The following is a 21960-nucleotide window of genomic DNA, read 5'->3' on the forward strand; positions in this document are numbered from 1 at the left end:
CATCTTGTAACTATGACTCCTGCCTGGGTTCTACTTCACCAGGTGGTCACCTAGTCTTAGTCCAGGCTTATTGGGGCAGTGGATATGGTCACAGACTTCTTGGTTGCCTCAGTGTTGGGCCTGCTCTTCCATGTGCTGACCACTAGGTGGTAGCAGGAAACCTGTTGGTTTCCCCAGCAGGTTGTTTTATTCAATCGAACTCTGCCTCATTGGCCTGTCACTCAAATTCCATGTCATGGGTTCATGGATGATTCTGAGGCAAGGCTAAGTGAGATGGAGCCACAGCAGCCCACTTTTGAGAAATGGCTGTCTCAGTGCTTTGCCCCAGGTTTGGAGGTGGCCTTTCAGCACCCTACATGTGGCCAAACCCTTCGAAGGGAGCTCATGCTGTCCAGTGCATCCTAGCTGTGTTTCCAGGGCTGTATGGGGTTTCTGAAAAAGTCTCGCTATTTCCCAGGGGCCTCGTCTTGGCAGCCTGTGTGGATGGTGGATGGTGCTGGTCATGGGGGGAGAGGGTCATGTATGGTGGTGGGGCTAGCCTGGGAAGAGCAGCGGCATAAGGCCAAGGCATGGTCTCCAGCAGCAGAGACACACCGCAGTAACAGGCTCCCAGGAAGCCCAACTTGGGTCCAGAAGTGGGCGGGCTCTGCTGCTTTCATCATTTTTTCTATTCCCAACAGCTCGTGGGTACAGCATTCAATCCCATTGCTCACAGCTGGTCATGGCCACACGTGGCCTTAGATCTTTGCAGGTTGGTCACAAAGGGTGCCAGGCCACACACCGTTTCAGGTTCAGCCTTAAGTTCTCTGTTGTTCCTGTGTCTGCAGTTTTTTTTTTTTTTTTTTTTTTTTTTTTTTCCTTCTGGCTTCAGTGGTGGCTCATTGTGTTTTTCTTGCAGTTTGTGTCAAGGGCTGGGTTGTCCTTTGGATGCCCATGGGGGGTACTGGAGACTCAGAGAGGTCAAGGGCATGTTCAGCATTTCAAAGATAAAATGCTGAACTGGCTATTGATTCTGAGACTGGGACATTTCTTATTCCTCTGGTAATGATCAGGTTTGCACATGGCAGGGTTGATGGATGAAAGAGAGAAATCCTCACTAGGATGTCAGAAATGGGGATTCAATCTGTTGCTCCCCCTACCTACTACCTCCAAGCACCCTTCTTGTCTGTACCCCACATTGGAGGCAGGGGTGGGACCCTAGTAGCTGTCATGTGGCCCCAGCTGCTGGAACTTTCCATTGTTCAGTGGTATTGCAAAGGTGTCTACAGGGGAGGGTAGTGTGTGGTGGTGTGCCCTTGTGAGCTACTGGCCTTTTGAGCTACTGTTACTCCGGCCTACCTGGACCCCTTTTCAGGTGGCTGTCCCATGTGACACTGTCCAGTCGGGGCAATGGTGGCATGACTTTGGCTCTTCCTGTTACTGCCCTCTGCAAGCTGGGTGTTTTTGAGATCCCAGGCTGGGGCCCTAGGTCCTTCTATAGGCACTCCCACTTTTTCAGAGGTCCTCCAGCTGTGTGAAGGTGTCAGTAGGAAGCTACCTCCTACACTTCCATTCTTAATTACCACTGTATGCACTCAGAGCCCAAGTCATGTCCCCAGGACCTCTTGATAAGCCAGGTCCCAGCCACCTCTTTCTGCTTCTTGGCTCTGCCTGCAGCCGCCTTTGTCGCAGACACTCTGTGCTGTCTTCCACAGAATTTGCATTGGTGCCTGTGTCCACCCCAGGCCTGCCTGCACATGGGGCTCAGGGGAGCATCCTTCGTGTGCTGCCATTTCAAAGGTTGCTGCTTCCCTCCCAGCGAGCCAGCCAGCCAGCCAGCTTGGCTGCATTCGGCCTCCTTCCAAGGCTCCAACATCCTGCTTGGCTTGTGTCTTCTTCCCCCCCCCCCCCCCCCCCCGCCCCAACCCCAGCTGCAGCTTCCCTGTTGTGTTTCTGGCAGAAGGCATGTTGAGATGGGGAGGGGGGCTCCTTCCCCTTGGCCTCTCTTCTCCCTATTACATCAGCTTACAGCCAAATACCCCTGGGGTCTGGTAAGGGAGGGTTTTTCATTAATTTTTTTTTCCAATGGAAATAATTCCACCACTTGTCAGAGGGATTTCTGCATGCATCTCTTTGGAGAGGGGGTTGACTTCCTCCCTCCTTTCTTTCCCAGCCTCTTAGATTCTCATGAGGTGGGCAGCTTTGTGTCCTTAGCTGGACTGTGCTGACCTGGGCTGCTGAGGAGGATGGTATGGGTCACTGAGCTCAGAGTTAAGTATCTGTTCTGTTCATTGGCTTTGTGACTTCCAGGATGGCCCTTGTCCTCTCTGGGCCTCTTGGTCCTTCATCCATCCTGTGTTGGTGTTGAGGGGTAGTTCTTGGTGGTTCCCTAACTTCTGGCCTGATAATGTGGTTGTACATGATTGGCCCCAGTGCCGGGGTCCAGTGTGGCAAGAGGCCTTGGAGGTAGGTACACCCGTGACGGAGGTGGGTCCACCCGTGGCGGAGGTGGGTCCACCCGTGATGGAGGGGGGTCCACCCGTGATGGAGGGGGGTCCACCCGTGACGTGAGGGGGGTCCACCCGTGACGGAGGGGGGTCCACCCGTGACGGAGGGGGGTCCACCCGTGACGGAGGGGGGTCCACCCGTGACGGAGGGGGTCCACCCGTGACGGAGGGGGGTCCACCCGTGACGGAGGGGGGTCCACCCGTGACGGAGGTGGGTCCACCCGTGACGGAGGGGGGTCCACCCGTGACGGAGGGGGGTCCACCCGTGACGGAGGGGGGTCCACCCGTGACGGAGGGGGTCCACCCGTGACGGAGGGGGGTCCACCCGTGACGGAGGGGGGTCCACCCGTGACGGAGGGGGGTCCACCCGTGACGGAGGGGGGTCCACCCGTGACGGAGGGGGTCCACCCGTGACGGAGGGGGGTCCACCCGTGACGGAGGGGGGTCCACCCGTGACGGAGGTGGGTCCACCCGTGACGGAGGGGGGGCACCCGTGATGGAGGTGGGTCCACCCGTGATGGAGGGAGGGCCACCCGTGATGAGGTGGGTCCACCCGTGATGGAGGTGGGTCCACCCGTGATGGAGGTGGGTCCACCCGTGATGGAGGTGGGTCCACCCGTGATGAGGTGGGTCCACCCGTGATGGAGGGGGGGCCACCCGTGATGAGGTGGGTCCACCCGTGACGGAGGTGGGTCCACCCGTGACGGAGGGGGGCCACCCGTGAGGAGGTGGGTCCACCCGTGATGAGGTGGGTCCACCCGTGATGGAGGTGGGTCCACCCGTGATGGAGGTGGGTCCACCCGTGATGAGGTGGGTCCACCCGTGATGGAGGTGGGTCCACCCGTGATGGAGGGTTCAGTGATGCAGCAGACAGAAGCCCTCTGTGCTCAGGAGGCAGTGAAGTGAGCTGGCCAAAAGTGAGCAGGTTTCTGGCTGCTTCCTGTCAGGGACCTCTGAGTGGGAAGAGCCTCTTAGCCTCTGCTGTAGCCGAACACACCTCCTCCTGGCCTCTCTCCTCTCTTTTTCCCTCCCTTTGCCCCGTTCTCCCTACCCTGCTCCCCATGCCCTGCCTGGGTTGATGGCCTTGAGTTCCAGCCTCACAGATGGGTAGGTCCTGGTCCCTTCCCTGCTTCCTGCTCCTCTCCTCTATCACCCTGCTCTCAGCTCAGATCTAGGTCTGGAAGCTGGTGACCTGAGGGGGGAGCCCCTCTAGGTACTTAGGCACAGAGTTTAGCCTACCCCCTCCTGCCCAGGGCCCACATCTGGCCAAGGGCTCAGTTTTCCCAGCTGTAAATTGCCTCCCGCTGCCCCTTGGCATCTTCTCAAGTTTCAGCTTCATGGTCCCTCCTTTTTCTTTTTGCAGGGGTGGGGGAGTGTCTAGGGAAGGCTCAGCTCGCAGTTCCCTCCCACCACATGTCTGAGGTTGAGGAGAGAAGTCTTTGTCCAGGTGTTGGGTGAACTGACTTTTTTTAAAATCAGGTAGCTGAACAGCAACTGTTTGAGTTAGAGTCCCCTTGTCCTAGCATTGCCCAAGAGGCCAGCGCCTTACTGGGTGGTGTCCTTCTACTGTGGTGTGTGTGTGCGTGGGCGGGTGGGGGTCGTCTGTCCTTTCTGCATCCTGGTTCTTGGCTTTCCACCCCCTTTCTCCCTCCTGCTCCTCCCTGGCTTGTCTCTTAACTTAGTGTTTACCCGTCTTGTCTCTTAACTTAGTGTTTACCCGTCTTGTCTCTTAACTTAGTGTTTACCCGTAAGGATCTTCTTGACCCCCTGCACTTCTCAGGTGGGGTTTCTTTCCCCTCACAATTGATGGATCTCTGGCTCCTGCATGTGACCTGTGGGGCTTATGTCACACCCTGTCCCTAGAGATGCTAGCTGGTTGGCTGGGCTGGGCCCTTGCTGCAGAATTTGCCTTTGCATTGCCATGGCTCTTGGTTCTCTCTACATGGGGAAATCCTGTTTATTTGGGCCCTGGAAGGGCAGGCATTTCAGGGCAGCCTCCAGCATTGCCTGGAGATGGATGTCACTGAGGCTGGAACTGCTCAAAATGTGGTTCCTAGACTAAGGCTGAGTGACCAGGAGAGTCCAGAAATGGGAAGTGACCGTGCAGTGCCCCGGCAGGGGTGATGTCTGTGGAGTTTGCATGTTTGTGTTTTCTAGGGCACCTCTGGATTGGCCTTGGTTTTAGGTGTCTGACACCAAGGGAACCCTCTGGGGATGCTGTTGAAAGTGAGGGCTTGTCTTGTGGAGTAGGAAACAGGGCAGTGAGGTGTTGTAAAATCTATAGAATCGTAAGTGGTCAAGAAGTGTGTCATCTTAGGTTTCTGGGCTGTTGGTCAACCCAGAGAAAAAAGCCTGCCTCTTGCCTGGATGGACTGAGAAAGTGCTGTACTTGCCATCACAGAAAAAGTCCCTGAAAGTGGACAGGGATTCTGAGGAGGCAATGCTAGGATTTATATCTGGTATAGGACCTTGAGGAGATTGGGGAGCTTCACAGTGAAGGCCCAGGGTCAAGTGGACTACTTGGGTGGATAGATGGGGTCTGAATGATGAAGGCTTGTAAGTGGCCTACAAATGAAAAGGGTATTCTGGAGTTTATGTCGAGAGGACCCATGGAAGTTTTGGGGTGAGGTATAGGAGGACCCAGAGCAAGTCTTCATGTCAAGCTAATAGATGAAGTTTTGGGGTTCTGTATGTAAGGGCGCAAGGACATACTGGGTCCCAGGCAAAGGACAAAGGGAAGAATGGCCAAGTATTGTGGACCAATGGAAGCATGGAGCTTATGGTAGGAGGTTAACTAGAAGCCAGGGGTTTATTTGGAAGTTTTGGAAAGGTGGGGTGTTTGGAAGACTGGGATAGGCTGGTAGGAAATGATAGGGATGCATGGGTTGTGATAGGTTAGTGGAGGTCAAAGGGGAACATGGGAGTCTCCAGTAGAGGCCCAAATAAATCTGTGCTTCAGGATGCAGTGGACAAGTACCCAAGGCCTTTGGGGTCCTGGCCAAAGGGATGGATTGAGTTTTGTGTTACCCAAGGTGACCCATGCATCTGAAAATCCTGCCAGCTTTCAAATACCTTGTCACAAAGTTTAAAAACAAATAAACAAAACCATCATTCTGTCCACTTAGTGGACATCTCAGTGCCCAAACCTCTGCAGCCCTCTGAGCCATGGGAGCCCACAGTGGCATCTGAATGAGAGCCAGCCCCTCGTCTTAGCACAATTCCAATGGCTTTTCCAGCAGGTCCCCTCCACTCCCAGCATGGCAGTGATGCTCTGTGCTTTCGGGATGTTTGGGTCTCAGTGCCACCCCCTTCTTTCCGTCCAGTCTTCTCCTCTGCTTGGTCCCACTCATCTCTCCAGGACTACTAGGACCCCTGTGTCTCTGAGGAAGCCTGCTGTGACCTCATCACCTGTGGCTTCTCCTTTTGTTACTTGGGTCATTCACGGACCCTGGTCCTCATTTGCTCCTGGCTTTCATGCTGGTGGGCTGGCTACCTGTGTTTTAAGCAGAGGCAGGCCTGTGGGATTTGGCCTAGTGTTTGAATGCTTACGTAGCACAGGGCTGGTGGTCTAGAAGACCCCTCTGGATCGGGTCCCTCATCTGCAGCTCCAGCCTGGCTCCCTGTGCCCTGGGACCTTTCTTCCTTTCCTCTTTGTGGGAACAGTACCTCATTGGAAGAAGCCATTGCCTTGAACAGGCAGCTGCCTAAGGCTGATACAGAGGGGAGTAGTCCTGCTCAGAAGGGGACCTGTGACAGCCTCTAGGAGAACTCGTGGCTTCTCTCCTGGGATTTGTGGGACTCTTTGTTTGCCGCCTTTGCCTTTCCTCACCCGGCTAGCAGGTGACTAGCAGGGTTTGGTGCTCCATACTTTCCTTTGTTGTGCTCCCAGGGTTCCCTCTGACATGCCTGTGTTTTAATTGAGACAGCGGCACGGCACAAATGGGTAGCCTTTCCAGTAGCACTTACCTGAGCCTGTTGCTGGGTTCGTGCAGCCCTGCCTGTGGGGTGGGGGGTGGGGCAAGGCCCTGGCTACCTCTGTATCCCCCTTGCCCAGACCATTCTTTCATACCATAGCACACTACACCATAGGCTTCCCCCTGCTTGGCTCTAGCCCTCCAGTCGGGTTCAGGCTGCTCCCCGCTGTGTAAACCACTCCTGCTTTCTTCCCCCTTCCTTTCCTGAGAGGGCACGAAGCTGTTCCCAGGCTGGTCCTCGCTGTAGGATGAGGGCTGTGGGATGAAAGGTGATATATAAACGTGAGGTGATGATTATTTATTTGACAGGGACAGCTGCCTGTGGTGAAGAATGTAATCTAGTAATCCTTGTGTGAAAATCGGATCCGTGGCTCAGCAAGCTGCCTGAAACAGCAAAAAGACCATTTTCCCTCTTCTCACTTCCTTACCCCCACCCCACCCCCACCTCCTGTGCTCCCTTCCAGAGTTCCCATGCTCCTGTCCCCAGATGTATGCACGCATAGGCCTTCTATGTAGCCAGTGTGCATGCACATGTGTGCATCCCTGTTGCATGTGAATGGCACACGTGACATACAGTCTGTGCGCATATTGCTTGCTTATTTATTTATTTTTGACAAAGTTTATCTGTGTAACAGCCCTGGCTGTCCTGGAACTCTCTTTGTGGACCAGGCTGGCCTTAAACTCTCAGAGATCCAGCTGCCTCTGCCTCTGCTGGAACTAAAGGCGTGTGCCACCACTGCCCAGCTGCATCTTGCTTTTTTTTTTTTTTGGTTATAGTTAACACTGTCTATTAAGGCCTTTTAACTTTTTCTACTTGTAATTCTCTCTACCAGAGAAATTTTTTACATGATCCTGGGCATACAGTATATAAATCAAGCATTTACTGACAATGAATGATAAAGAAATTTATTTAAAGGTGACTTTTCAATATACATGTTTTATCATTTATTAAAGACAATAGCAAATTTGCATGCTAACGAGGTAGATGAGCTTGTATGTTTTTACATACAGAATTACATCTTGGTGGGATATTTGATGCTTCGAGACACAGAGTGTCTTTGGTGTTTTTCAGCGTTGATCGATATTTTGATTTAATGATCGTCAGTGCTGAGATTGCTGCTTCACATACCACACAGCACAAAAACAGCAGAAGTCTGCTGAGGCCTATTTAAGAAGTTATTGGAAATTCTAAACCAAAATCCACTTCACAAATTTTTATGACATTCAAGTCAGCAACTCTAAGAGTAATTTTTAAAAACCAAACATTTTTTTAATATAACACAATCCAAAGATATGCTAATTTGATATTTAGGCACTGAGGAGTGACAGTAGGAAAACATGAAAAGTCTTTGTTTTCCATAATTAAAACATTTTGTTTCTGTAAGAGCACACAGTGTTATATGTATGGGCGAACGCTGCAGTTTGTAGCATGCAGGGGTCTCAAATCCTAGCTGAGGTGCTTCAGGCCGTGTTCATTGGTGTTGTATGGTGTGGCAGGGGGAGCAGGTCACATTGCATGTCTTGTGTTCAGAACCATGGCTGTAGGGAAGTCACGTGAGGCACCACGAGGAGCCCCACCAGAATCACCTCAGATTCATTATGAATTAGGTTTTGTTCATTGTGCATTTAGAAACCTTTGTCAGCCCCCACCACATTCATTTACTTGTGGGGTTCAGTTATGGCCCATGGCTTAAGAAGCCCGACTTTCTACGACTTTGAAAGCCAAGACAGTGCAATCTTGCTAACTAAACCCATACCTGATTTGGATTTCTTTTCACACAGATGTCCCTTTTTTTCTCAGGATTGCACATTGCATTTAGTTGTTGAGTCTTTTAGGTCCCAGCCTGCCTCAGTTCTTCAGGTTTTCCTTGTCACCATGAGCTTGCAGGATTGAAAGGTCTGGCCAGCACTCTAGACACTCAATGTGGGCCCATCTTATTTTCTCATGATGAGATTGAACTTATACATTTTGGGCACAACCCCACAACAGTGGCACCGACCTCCTCAGAGTACAGTATCAGGGGGCCTGAGGCCAGTGTGTGTTATTTATTACTGGTGATGTCACCCTTGATCACCAGGAGGAGGCAATGCCATCCGGTGCCCGCACTATAGAGCTGTAATTTCTTCTTTGAAATTAATGAGTGTTTGGAGGAGCGGATATTTGTGACACTAGACAAATATCTAGTTGTTTCTCAGACTTTCACCCAGTAATTTTAGCTAATCCATCACCCGTGTTGCCTGCTACAATGGTGTTTGTATACATGTAATTTTCTGTTTACTTCATTGTTCCGCAATTATTAATTGTAATTCTGGAAGGAACCATCATTTCCCACTTATTTATTTATTCACTTGGTTATTCTTATCATTACAGACTCATAAATATATAACACAATAAAAGCATGGGCAAATGATACATAATAAATATATTTGTGCTGTGGATTCTGGCTGAATAGTTGCTTATTTTGTTCTAGTCACCCTTGCTGTAATCATTGAGACATCTTTCAGTTGGCACCTGTGACCGTTTGAACCCACATGGCTTCTCTCTTTCTATTTTCAAAGCATTGCTTATGTTCAAGCGTTACAGAAAACTCTAGACTCATGCCCCATCCCTGGAACCAGTCACTGCTGTAAGGACCCCTGGTTCTGCTGGTGACTGGGGTTTAGAAACCTGGAATCGATCATTGCTCTACAGAGCCCTGACTCCTGTTGGAGAATGGCACTTAGAAGTCAGGATGCAGGCCCCGAGTGTGTTTATTGCTGACAGGCTTCCACGGCTTCCAGAGCTTCCCAGTGAATAGATCTAGGAGACACATGGCTGCCAACAAGGCCATGTATGTATCTATATTTATTTCTATTTATATTGTTAAAATTGTGAGTTAGTGCTGATTTTTAATTGCTTTTAATTTGGCAGCTTTGCAGCTGGCGAGAACTTGGGAAACCAAATCCAAGCTGTCCCCTCACAGAGGATAGTGACTGAGAGGACTAGATATCCAGCGCAGGTGACCGGGCAGCCAGAGGTAGGTTTGGGCCTGGAACGTAGGTTTCTGGATATCTGATGTGTTCTTTATTTTTCTATTGCTGTGATAAACCACCACGGCCAAGGCAACTCACAGAAGGAAGGGTTTATTTGGCTTATGGTATCAGAGGGATGAGGGACCATCACTGTCATGGCTCAGTAGTGCGGTAGCAGGCAGGCGTGATGGCAGAAATAGCTGAGAGCTCACATCTAAGATTGTAAGCAAGAGAGCAAATTGAAACGGTGCAAGGATTTTAAACTCTCAAAACCCGTCCCCAGTGTCGTCCACGCCTTCCCAAATGGCCACCAACTGGGGATCAAGTATTCAAATGCCCAAGAATGTGGGGGGAACGCGTTATTTAAACCGTCACACCTGACATCTTTGACAGTAAGTGAATATAGTGCATTGAATAGTGCTCTCCGTCTGCATTGATACCTACTTGGAGCCTGTGTGTTCCTCTAATTTGGAATAAGGGTCTTTGCAGCCATAATCAGGCTAAGATTAGATCTTGAAGGGTTGGTCACACAGGATTAGCTGGTGACGGTATGCATCTAAGAGAGAAATTTAGACACTGACACAAAAGGAGAATGCCGTTTGATGACAGAGGCAGAAAGGAGTAATTCATCTGCCAGGGATTGCCATCTACACCCACATCTGAGGGGGCAGGGAGGAGGCTCTCTGGGCGTCTTGGCTGTCTGGCTTCTAGAACTGTGAGGCGTGAATTCTGTTGTTTGAGGTATTAGGTGGTGAGGGAGCTCACACAGTGGAGCGTCTGATGCTTGTTGGTGTCCATGCTCTGTGGACAGGAACATTCTCTTACTGTCAAACGATGTCGGGTGTGGAGGTTTGAATAACAAGTCCCCCATAATCTCAGGCATTTGAATGCTTGTTCTCCTTGGATCCCCAGTCTGCTCAGTCACTGTCCTCTGAAGTTTCTCACCCCTGTGTGCCCTGGGCTGTGCTCCGAGGATAAGACTTCATGACTGTGTGATTCTGTGCCAGGGCACCCCTTCAGTGAAGTTTGCACTGGGGCCACACGAGGTTGCAAAGGGCTTGGATTTTGATCAGTGCCTTCTGATGGTCTCCTCCCCTTCCCTTTCCCCAAACCTTAGTGCCTCGAGCTGCTCTCCTGCACCTGTGTCTTTTACCTTGCACAGCTCAAGGGCACCTTCCAGCAAGGCTCCTTGCTTCACATATCTAGTTCATTCGTAAGACTCACCTTGTGCTCCTTTCATGAGTACAGGCAGCCTGAGGCATCCTTTGGTGTGTGGTGTGTGGTTCACTCAGTGCTCAGGACCCCTGGTCACTCACATTTGCCTCCAGGCTGAGCGTGGCTCCAGGCTCTCCTTCCATGGTGCCCTTGCTCGGCATTGCTCACCGGGCACCTCACTCATTTGGGAAGTGGCCCTTTTTTTTTTATGTTAGCTTGTTTTGATTCACAGATTTGATTACACACTTCTGTAGGACAGGGGCCATGGAATACCTCAAAGGTGTTCTACTTGAATTGATATGTGTTGTCTTTATACTGGGGAGGAAGGAGGCAGAGGAATACCCATGTCAGCATATCTTACTGCCTTTAGGCTTTGGGGTAGAAGATTCTAAACTATGTAAGGGGATATTGAGACCTTAAAAAAAAAAAAAAAAAGGCTGCTGCTGTCTTACCACCCTGCATGTCAATAGCACAGTCACAGTAAGGGCAGGCAGGGTAGGGACCAGGTGTCTGTGGCTTCCCAGCAGGCCTCTGCCAAGATCATCCTGTCCTACTCTTTGCTCATTTCTCTGTCCAGATGGCTGGGGGAAGGCATGGCTGGCATCAGCTACGGTGATGTATGGGGCCAGAGCAGAAAGGGTCCAGACTATTAGGGGTGTCAGGCTGGGAAATCGGAAATGAAAGGCTGGAGCCGTGGCCAGCAGAACCTCCCCCTGGTGCAGTACTCTGAGATCACCTGCGGTGGGCTTCATTACCAAGGGTCCATGGGAGGGAAGGCCTGTTGGCAGGCCTTGGAGACAGATGGCTGCGGGCTCCGGCCCAGCCTAGCAATGAACCTTTGGGTTCTCAAGTCCTTCAGGCATAAGCACAAGGAACTTTTCTCCACTCTGAAGCCATGTGCCCCCTGGCAAGCCAGGTCCTCTCTTGGACCTCAATCTTGTCATCTGTAAAATAAGAATTGTGGACGAGAAGATCTTTCAGTGATCCCACCCTTGCCATAGCCTAGATTCTGATTCAGGGTTGTGGCTGATCGTCAAGGGGCAGGCCAAGGGGCCAAGTGATAGGTTGGAACCCATTGGAGAAGGACAGCTTCCTCTCTGTGGTGTCTCTTCCCATCTGGGAACAAAGTTCAGGAAGTCCTCACAGAGATGGGGGGTCTCTGAAAAGGCAGAAGAAAGGGTCTTTGCTTTGGCTCTTGTTTGTCATTCCATCCACCATCTGTCTACCACCCTCCATCTTACAGGTGCTTATTAAGCGCCTACTGTGTTAGAACCAACTGTGAGGAAGACGGGTTTTAGATAAACTGCTGCAATGCAATTAACAACTAGACTCAAGGTTCAAGTGCCTCTGCGCACTGCCCTGCTGCCTTGCTCTTCGCCTTCCCCTGCTCTCTTCTGTCCTCATTTCTTTGCCTATGTGGACTTTCTGTACCTCTTTAAGGTTGGGATTCTGGACTGCTGTTGGCCAGAAAGGTGAACTGTGCTAGCCTCTGATGCTTCTCTGTGGTGGGACCACTGCGGGGGCGGGGGTGGGGGATGCCTGTATGCTTTGTCAGAGGCTGCGTGGCTTCGAGGGCATGATGCCCTGTTGGCTTTGGGGCTAGACATTTCTTTCTGTTTTGTTATTTTCAGGACAGGGTTTCTCTGTGTAGTGCTGGCCATCCTGGAACTCTCTCTGTGGACAAGGAATAGCCTTGAACTCACAGAGATCCTCCTGCTTCTGCCTTCTGAGGGCTGGGATTGAAGGCATGTACCCACTGCCCAACTAGACATTTCTCAGGTCTTGCACAGGTCACCCTCCTTCTTTGAGCCTTAGTTTCTGTGTCTGGACAAAGGGCTTAACAACATCTGCCCCATTTTTTGGACCATCAGATGGGAAAAGGTAAATGAGGGGACCATGGTGACACCGTGAATACAGCAGGTGCTGGGTTGAAGCTGGCTTTCTGACCGTTCTCTTTCTTACCCTTCTGCTTGTGGCCTGGTGGTTGTGGATCCAGGCTGGAGATCAGGAGGCCAGAAACCTGCTGTTCCCACTGCAGCCTGAAGCCAGGCAGTGGAGCGTTGCTGGCAGCAGGAGGTGGCAGGAGGTGGCACCCTGGACAGGATGCCGACCTTGAGCTAGGAAAGGCCAGGAGTCTGCCAGGGGCTAGAGAGAATGTCAGGCATCCCATGCATTCCAAACACGAAGTGTGATGTGACAGCTGCCTGCTGTGTGTGGGAGCCAGAGAGACCCTCAGAGAGGAGGGTGGTTGCTGGGCCTGCAGGACCCTGAGCCTTGAGATGTCCTACTCCTTCCGAGCTGCCACCATCCCCTTCTCTCTCTGTCCTCTTCAGGTTCAGTGTGAGCTACTTGGGACTTTCCTGACTGCGTCCCTCACCCCCCACCCCCCACATACACCGAACATCTTGTGGCCCATTGGCACACCTGTAGCATCATTCTCTGGTCTCTATGTCTGGGGCCGTGGTCTCTGACTTCATGTTGAGAACACTTACAGTGCATCTAGTGTGCCTGAGGAGCTGAATGTTTTATTTCATTTGCTTTTGGTTAACTAAGTGTAAATATTATTGGCCACCTGCTCCAGTGGATGCCATCCTAGATGCCAAGGCTACCACACACTGGCCCACCTGTGGTGTGCGGCGCCTTCTGAAATGTGTGATTGGGCACATATTGTACCTATATGGGGTGATAAAGGATGCCCTCGGTCTTGTTAGACACACTTGGAGGCTGAGGGGCATAGTACCAGTGCCTTGCATGCATAGGAGGCACTACTGAGCCAGGCAGGCCATTACAATGGGGACTCCTTAGAAGAAAGGCCTTCGGGGCACTTGCCTCTGTGGTCACGACTGAATGAAGTGAAGGATCGGAGGAAATGAACCCAAGTCCCGAGCACTCATTCAACAAATGTGGAAACTGAGGCTCACTGTATAGTGGGTAGCATATCATCCTTCTGATTTCAAGAGCTACTCTGTGGCAGCCGTTCTTGGCACACAAGGGAACTGGAAATTGAAGCCATCGAGGAAGTGAGTGATACTTGATTTTAAGCCTGTAGATTCCCAGGTTTGGGTTGTAAAGCGTCGCACCTCCTAAGCCTCAGCCACTATCCACTCACATTGCAAGGCTGCAATAAGCCTCAAACTCGCAGAGATCTGCCTGCTTCTGTCTCCCAAGTGCTGGTATTAAAGGCGTGCACCACCACAGCCCAGCTGTTGCCATACTTTCTGGTCTGGAGGCAAGGGTCCTGGTTTTGTTCTCCATGGCCTGGGGTTAGCTGGTGAGTGGGAGGGCTACAGGGTTGCAGGATGTGTGAGAGGGCTACGTCTCCCATAGGGCCTTGGACATTAGCCTTACTCCTGCATAGTCTTGCTCTCTGCGGAATCCACAGGTACCTGCCTGCCTCTGAAGGACCAGGAGGGATTGGGGAGCAGGGTCAAAATGGAGCCGAGGGCTCATATTCTGTCCTTAAGGAGAACTGTGCAGAGGAGACCCTTGTCTCTCCTCCCCTGTGCTGGCTGGGACTCTGCCCAGCGGGGGAAGGGCTCTCCCTCCGTCCAGCTGTTGTGCACCCCAGCCCCCCCTCCACTGCTGCAGCTGTCCTGGCTCCATCAATCTCAGCCAAGACTGGGGGGGAGGACGGGGACAAGGAGAAGAGGGGCCTCTTGCATGTGTCTGGCTGAGGTAACTGGCTCCTGCGTCTAGGGGAACTGTCTCCAGAGGAGGAGGCTTCAGGGGTTTCTGCCCCTGGCTCTTGGGTAAATCATGGCGTGTGGGTGGCTCAGCTTTCAGCCTCATGGCATTTGATTTTCTGGAAGGTCAACTCTCTTTTTGAAAAAAACAATGTGACTAGTTAAGGGGCTTGGCAGGCTGAGTGTTGCTGTAATTTCCATGAACATGTGAATCAAGGGGTTGTTGAGGAAAGGCTGGGACCTTTGCCCCTACTAGTCTAACCAGGTGAGGCTGTGTGTGATGTCAGACTTAGGTTTGTGGCCTTCAGGACAGCTGCGTTTTGTCCCAGCCTGCATGGGGTCAGAAAGATGCCTGATGGGGTACCAGCATCATCTGTGTGTTTGGCCCTGTTCTGTTTCCTGAAACAGAGTCCTTGAAGATTCTAAGGACCTTGTGTTCTCCCTGAACTCAAGAGCAAGATGAAAAGAGAAGAGGAAATAAGTCTTTTCTGGCCAGACCTCATTGTGTTCACCCACAGTGTGGGGAAATGTGGCCATCTGCCCCACTCCGACAGGTAGCAGCATCATGGCGTCAGAGGTTGACCCAAGGCTTCTGGAAGGAAGGCTGTAGGAGAGAATCCTTTCTTTTGTTTCTCTTTCTTCATTTCACCTAGTCCAAACGCAGGCCCAAACAACTGTTAGTCAAGTAATAGACATCAGTGATTCCAGGCCTGGCTCTGAGTTAAAGACATCTGGGAAGCTTGTCAATAATTCAGATTCCTGGGCCTCTGTCCCAGAGCCTCTGAGTCTGCAACCTGTGTCTTGAAGAACTTTGCCAATGGTCTCCGTGCAGTTAGGTCTGGGCTAGAGCAGCTCTCCCATCTTCCAGGAGGGCCCTCCCGGAAGTAGCTTCTCATGAGTGTGTTCACTGAAACGTGCTACCTTTTGAGACTCAGTTGTTCCCTGAGCCGTGGTTCATGCAGTCTGTGCTTCGTGAGTGTTGGTGGTGTTCTGTACACAGCTCAGGCCGGAGGGCGCAGACAGTGTGAGTGGAGGACATAGTCTAGTTGTGAACAGACAGGAGAATCCACAGTTAGAATTTGACGAGAAAGGTGGGCTGCGGCACCCTCACTGGGTTATTGCATTCACCTGGTTCTTCTATGAGGGACAAGAGATGCCCAGGGAGATAGACTTGGCTAAAGCCACCAGAAAGTTTATTTTTGTTTGTTTGCTGTTTTGTTCTTTAAGGGGAGCTAGGAAGTGTTTGCTTTAGGAAAAGTGGTCACAGAACTTCACATCGGAGGTGGAGATGGCAGATAGATCTGGTCTTGGTTTCTGCCATGTGACATGCAGGTGTTGAGTTCCAGGTGTTGCCAGTAGTATGAGGCTTCTCAACGGCTGGCCTGAGCTAATTTCTCTATGGACACTAGTTTTTCTTCTCCCCTATTTTACTGGGTCTTTTGGGGGAGGGCAGTATGTATGCATTTGGAGATCTCAGACTGCTGGGCTTTCTTAGCTGGGGGTTGCCTAGTTTGTTAATTCCCACATAAGGGTAGGCTTCCGTGTGCCAAGTCCTAGGCACTGCAGGAGAGAAAGGGTGGGCACTATGCCTTCACTACCCCAGGCTTGTTTAGGCCTTTGGGGACCCAGCCCTCTTCTGTGCCTTTTAACTCAATATTCCCTGCATAGCTCCAGACTCATTGCTGGAGTGTGCAGCACGCCCGCTTTTCTCAGGAAGCTGCCTTCACCCAGGCCTTCGTCCTCCGCTTGACATTAGACTCTGTCAACATTTTTTCCCCATGAAGTTCTTCCTCCTCCTGCACAGTCCCCAGTCTCCAGCCAGCTTCTCAAGCCAGGGACATGATTGGATTGCAGTTGCTAGCACTTCCTGGAGATAGGTCCCCAAAGAGCCATAAAAATCCAGGAGTGTTTCTGGCCACATTTCCATGTAGATTGTAGCACAGTGTCACACACCAGTGGAACACGTGTGAAGTTTTGTGTGTATACCTATGTGTGCATGTGTACATGGGTGCGAGCCCACTATTGTGGACTCAGCTCTGAGGAACCTTTCATGCTGTGTTACCTATGCAGTGTGTTTCTGGCTCACACTCTGAATTTCTTAAGTGGATTTTTTGACTCCAGACTGTGAAGGCCAGTGCTATCCCCCCCACCCATACGTCATCGTCATCGGAGTGGGCACTGAGCCCATGGCAGGGTGGATTTGGGTCTTGGCCGCACTGCATTCCTGACATTCTTTTCTCACAGGAAAGGGCCTGGAAATAACCCTGGGTTGGGATTGCCTGCGTACAGGAGGGGCTGCCACGCCGCCTTCACATTTGGTTCCTCTTGGCCCCTTCAAGCCCTTCCCTCCTGCCCCCTCTTATGGCAGATGTGACCAGCTGGGTGGCCCATAGGGCTGCACATGTCCATCAATAGTTTAATGACCTGACCAGCCTCACTGCCCTCTTCCCACACTTGGTGGCTGCCACCCAGGTGCCCATTCCCAGGACTTGTTCTACACACCCAACTGGGGTGGGATGAATGGCATCTCTGTCTCTGTCTCTGTCTCTCTTCCTCAATTACTTCCCTCTTCTTTAGTTATTTGAAAAAAAAAATACTTTGAGCCAGCCAGCCTGTGGAATTGAAGAGCAAACACCGGCAATCAGGTATAAATGAATCTCCTTGCAAATGGAGAACCGCACTGGATTGAGGTTTGATTGGGCCCCTTGGCTCAGTTTGGCTTTCAGCTCTCAAGGAGGTTTCATTCTCCTGCCTTCATCCCTAGGGACTTCATAGTGGGAAATCTCTCCCTGGGGAGTCTGATCTCATTGGAAACGGGAGGCCAGGAAGTTTCTTTCTGTTTCCCAAGGTGCCAGCTCTTTGTCACAGTGCATAGAAAGGCACTTGCCACTTCACAGCCCCTCAGTGCCCAGTCACCCGGGGAAGCCATTGCAGAATCAGTTCTTCGTTGTCCAAATGGCCCCCAACACCCAGCTCCTCTCGAGCCAAAGGATTGGCTTGATGCCATGATGGGCTAGGCTTTGGCATCTGCCTGACTCCTTGGTAGTCCTCCTGTCTTTCTGCCTCCATCTGTGTTCCGAGCCCCTAGCAGCAGATGAGACAAAATGTATCTTGAAAAGAATGAATGAACGACAGTTGTGGGGACCCATAGAGGCGCACATCAGGATGTCACTGTGGGCCCATGGGTGAGATCTCTGTGCTCTGGGCTATGTCTAGCCTGGAGGCCATAGTCAGAGTCATTTTCTTTCCTTATATGGTATCATATGGTATCAGAAGCTGCACTTGGAAACCACTGTGTAAATCACAGGGCCATAGAGGGCCCTATCCATGTGGTAGGTGGGGACCCCAGGGTGGCATGACGTCTGTGCTCCGTGTGGAATGCTGTGGCTCCTGGGATAGAGCATGGGTGGAGGGACGTGCCTCCTTTGAAGCTCCCGCATCTGCCCACTGATTGATGACACTCTTGCTTTGTTCCTGACCCTGTTACACTCCCACAGGCCCAAATGCAGCAAAGATTTCCCACCTAACTCTCACCAAGTCTGTTTTGGGACTGTGCTAGTTTATTTCAGGGTCGGAAGCAGCTGGGCATTAGAAAAGAAAAGTATTATTGTCTAAACCGTGCTTTGTTATAAGAATGCAAATCAAAGAGATGGGAGAAAAGGCCTCGAAAACTATCGTCATGATGGATCAACTTTCCATTACTTTGTGGTGCCTTCAGCTCATGTTTGCTTGCAAACTTGTTTCTGTAGTCATAAGTAGATAGGATTTTTGCATTGTTTGCTTTATTTAATATTCTACCACAAGCTCCATAATCATCACAATTAGACTTTTAAATGGCTGCATACAATCACAGAGTCTTTTCCCAGTAGTTTGCTTAGTTTTGACTCATCTAGATAACAGTGCAGGAAGATGTGTTAGTGTATGTTGCTGTGTGTGCATGTGCATGCATGTGTACATGTATATATGTGTGTGTACCCGTGTGTGTGTGTGTACACGCATGTCTCTTTAGCTCCCGTCTCCATTCTCCTTTGTGCTATTTCTCTAGGACAAATTGAGAGGCCTGACATTCTTTCATTCTTTCCTGGAGTAATGGAAGAGCTTACTATGGGCTGTTAAATACCAGCCGGAAGTCAGGTGCCTGAGAGCAGCCCCAGATTTAGCTCAGATCACAGTCTGATCAGTGTCTGTCCTCACAGATTGCCCTTGGGAAGTCAGTCTGGTGGCAGAGACCCCATTTTAGAGGCTGGCAGCCACATTTTTGTTGTAGCTCTGGCTTTGAAGTCTTCTGGCCTTGGTATTTAGATTGAGAGTGTGTTGCTTGGCTCATTTGGGAATTCTTTTTCATTTATTTGTTTGCTTGAGACAGGTCTCCTGTAGCCTAGGCTGGTCTCAAACTTTCTCCTGTAGCCTAGGCTGGTCTCAAACTTGCTGGGTAGCTGAGGATAGACTTGAGTTCCTGATCCTTCTGCCTTCATCTCCTGTGTACTAGGTTCAGGTACACCCTGGAGGCCAGCTTCAGTCGTTCAGGAATTCTTCCGTGCACTTTCCTGTCTGATGCCATTGATGACTGTGGGAGAGATTGTGTTAGCTTCTACCCACAGCGGGCATGAAGTCTCAAATGGCTGTGTGCTCAGTCCATTCATCCATAGTGAACTTGATTCAGGACTGAGAACTCAGGCGAGGGATACAGAGTGGCATGGTGGGGCCCGGGACAAACTGAAGATGCTGCACATGTCTGCCCTGAGCAGTCTGCTCTTCAGGTCCAGCTGGCTGTTTACATCAGAATTCGAGGCTGCCATTGCCAGAACTTGCATTGCTTTCTCCCTCTGTGTGTCTTGGTCTTCCTCTTCTGTAGCAGAATGCCCAGCCCTCTAGAACACAATTGCAAATATTTGGCTATGTAAAAGAGGAGCTAGTGCTTAAAGTCCAAATGGGAAACACGATTCTTTTGTTTTAAATAAATACTTAAGCACAACTCAGTTCCTGCAAGCATCTGGGCTCCAGGTCTGAGTAGCAGAAGTTACTGCCACTGTGGACCTCCAGCAGAAGCTCTCGGTCTCCTTGTTCTTCTTGGGAATCAGTACCCAGGGTTGGGGTACCAGTGGTCAAACACGATCACAGTGGAGTCCCTTTGTAGTGGCGCCTTCCCCAGCCCTCTGCCGACATGGCATGGGCAGACAAACACAGTTGGCATTCTCCAGGGTCTTTGGTTCCTGAGTTCTTCTGTTTTTTCAAGGGAAGTTTGAACTCCTGATTTTCAGGTAAAATTCCCTGGTCTGATTCTAAACAACTTGGATTTAAAAAACAAATCAATCAATCAATTAATCAATCAATCAAAACAACAACAACAACAACAACGAAAAACCCATGATGCATACCAAATTAAATTTGTGTGCTGGATCTGATCTGGGGGTGTCAGTCTGTGACCCCCTGCTTGGTGAGTTGTTAGGCTGAACATAAAGCAAAAAATTTAATAGAAAGTCATGGGAGTTAGAGGGAGGCTGCGTCCTCATAGCACAGGTGAGAGGAAGCGAGGCTGTTGTGGAGAAGCCGTGGTGGGAGAGCACGTGCACTGAGATGGTCTGTGGATCATCAGGAGTTGCTGCCGTGTGCAGCTGTGGGAGCTGATATGTCATGAGGTAGTTTTCCCTCAGCGCCCGTTCAGTGGTGATAAGGAGATGAGTGTGTCTGTGGGTGTCTGTATATCTGTGTGGTACCACATCTCTCTTTTCTAGTCCCATTGAGTAAAGCTAGGTATTGCTTGAGCAGCCTCGAGAGGCCAGGAGTTGAATCCCGGAGGACCAGAAGGGTCAAATGTCCTGGAATTTCCCTCTGCTCTGCTCTCCATCTTGCTATGAGGGAATTGTCCCCATTGGGCAGTTAGTGAGTATTTACTGCAGGCACTCAGAGGCAATCACCAGCTTCTCCTCTCAGCGACCCTCTGAGATCTGCAAGAAAGATAAAGGGGTGTCTCTCTGAGGTGTTTTGAGCTCCTCAGGAAGCAGAAAGGACTTGAAGACACTGTATTACTCCACAGCTTCCCCAGATGACAGCCATGACATATGAGCCTAGAGATACTTAAGAAATATGGCTTGTGAGGGATGTAAACACTGTGTTATTTATTATTTATTAAAAAAACAAAGCTTTTCCCAGCTGGGAGGTTTCGGATCACTGACAGTGTCAAGTCCAATTTCCCTCCATTGACAATAGGTTGCATTCCCCTGCTGTGTCTGTGCCCAATACATGGCTCTGGTGTGCCTTGGCCACTTCAGGGCTTCTGGGGAGCAAGGGGTGGTGGATTGGGGGCTGGAAAGTGAGCAGTACAGATCCAGTATTCTTAATGCTGGGCCTAGTGCAGCATTGCTCTGGGCTAGGGGCAAGGTTAGCAGCAGGGAGCCACTGTTTGCATCTTCTCATGAGGCAGAGTCAAGGTGAGACTTGAACATGGCTTCCAGGAGTCACTGGAGACCAGGGATCCATCGATAGCATGAGGAGACTAATGCTGGGTAAACAAGAAAGTGAGACACCGGAGGAGAGGGGCCTGGCCCAGGGCCTGTTGAGGTCTGGCCAGCCCAAGGGCCAACTTTGCCTTGAGCAACTGTGGTACTGTAAGACTGGTACCCTGGTGTGTGAATCTCCCCCAGGGAGCTTATTGGCAAGCTGGTGATGGGGCAGGGGGAGAGTTTTATTGTTTCCTCTTATTCAGGTAAGCGTGGCATAGGCTAGGGATTTAGGTTTTGAAGCTACATAGATCTGTTTCAGTCTTCACTTCATGGCCTTGAAAGATCTCTTTAACCTCTGAGCTCCAGGTACTCCACTTATAAAGTGGAGACTAATACTTCCTCCCTAGCATGGTTCCTGGACACCTAGCGGGCACTCAATAGCTAGGAGCAGCAGCTGCTGCTGTCAGGGCCAGCAGAAGACATGGATCTATAGGTGTCCTGCGTCTTGAGCTTGACCCAAACTCCTCCACTCTCAGGCCTCATTTTTTGCACCCTCTGGGTGAGATCTGTGTTGGCAGACATCAGCAGTAGGACCTGCTGCCCAGGACACATTCATGCCTGCATTGTAAGTAATTGGCTGCACCCCTGCCTGTGACATGATTACACTGTACCCAGGGGGCGGCACCCCCTGAAAAAAAAAAACAAAAAACAAAAACGAGGCACCAGAAGGAACCAGAGCTTTTGTTCTCTGAGCCATTCTATTGTGTCTCTCTCACCTTCCCCACCCCTCCCCTCTATCTGGAAAAAAAAATTAAGTAAAAAAGAAGAAGAAAAGAAATGGAAGAGATGAAGGGCTGTCAGCACCCGATCACAACATGGGCTCTAGGAGTTGGCGGCTTTTCAGTGCCTGCACAGAATTCCCTTTTCTTGCTTTCCTCAGCTCAGCCTAATTAAGATAAATTGGAGTGCACCCCTAAAAACAGAGTTTCCTGTGTCCCTGCCACCCACCGGAGCTCTCCTTCCAGTGCTCTGTTGACACCTTCCCTGGCCCTCAAAAGAGAACTACCGGAGTCACCTTTCCTCAGCACCCCTAGGGTCACATCCCATCCCTGACCTGGAACCTTCGGGGAGGGGGGTGGGTCCCTGT

General features: G+C 50.8%; 1 protein-coding gene across 6 annotated transcripts in view; it reads left to right on the forward strand.

Moving 5' to 3' along the window:
- The window catches only part of Tspan9 (tetraspanin 9), a 192911-nt gene that overhangs the window by 54290 nt on the left and 116661 nt on the right, over positions 1-21960 (forward strand). For 3 of the 6 annotated variants that reach the window (XM_027428363.2, XM_027428362.2, XM_035448752.1), the window contains exon 2: positions 9372-9477. The exons of 2 other annotated variants lie outside the window; for them this stretch is intronic. The gene's annotated coding sequence lies outside the window, so the exon portion shown is untranslated. Of the gene's footprint in view, positions 1-9268; positions 9292-9371; positions 9478-21960 lie in introns of those variants that run through there. One more of the 6 variants, XM_027428364.2, reaches the window with a different exon arrangement.

The sequence above is a fragment of the Cricetulus griseus genome, chromosome 8 (genome assembly GCF_003668045.3).
Source record: "Cricetulus griseus strain 17A/GY chromosome 8, alternate assembly CriGri-PICRH-1.0, whole genome shotgun sequence".
NCBI classification, from domain to species: Eukaryota; Metazoa; Chordata; class Mammalia; order Rodentia; family Cricetidae; genus Cricetulus; species Cricetulus griseus.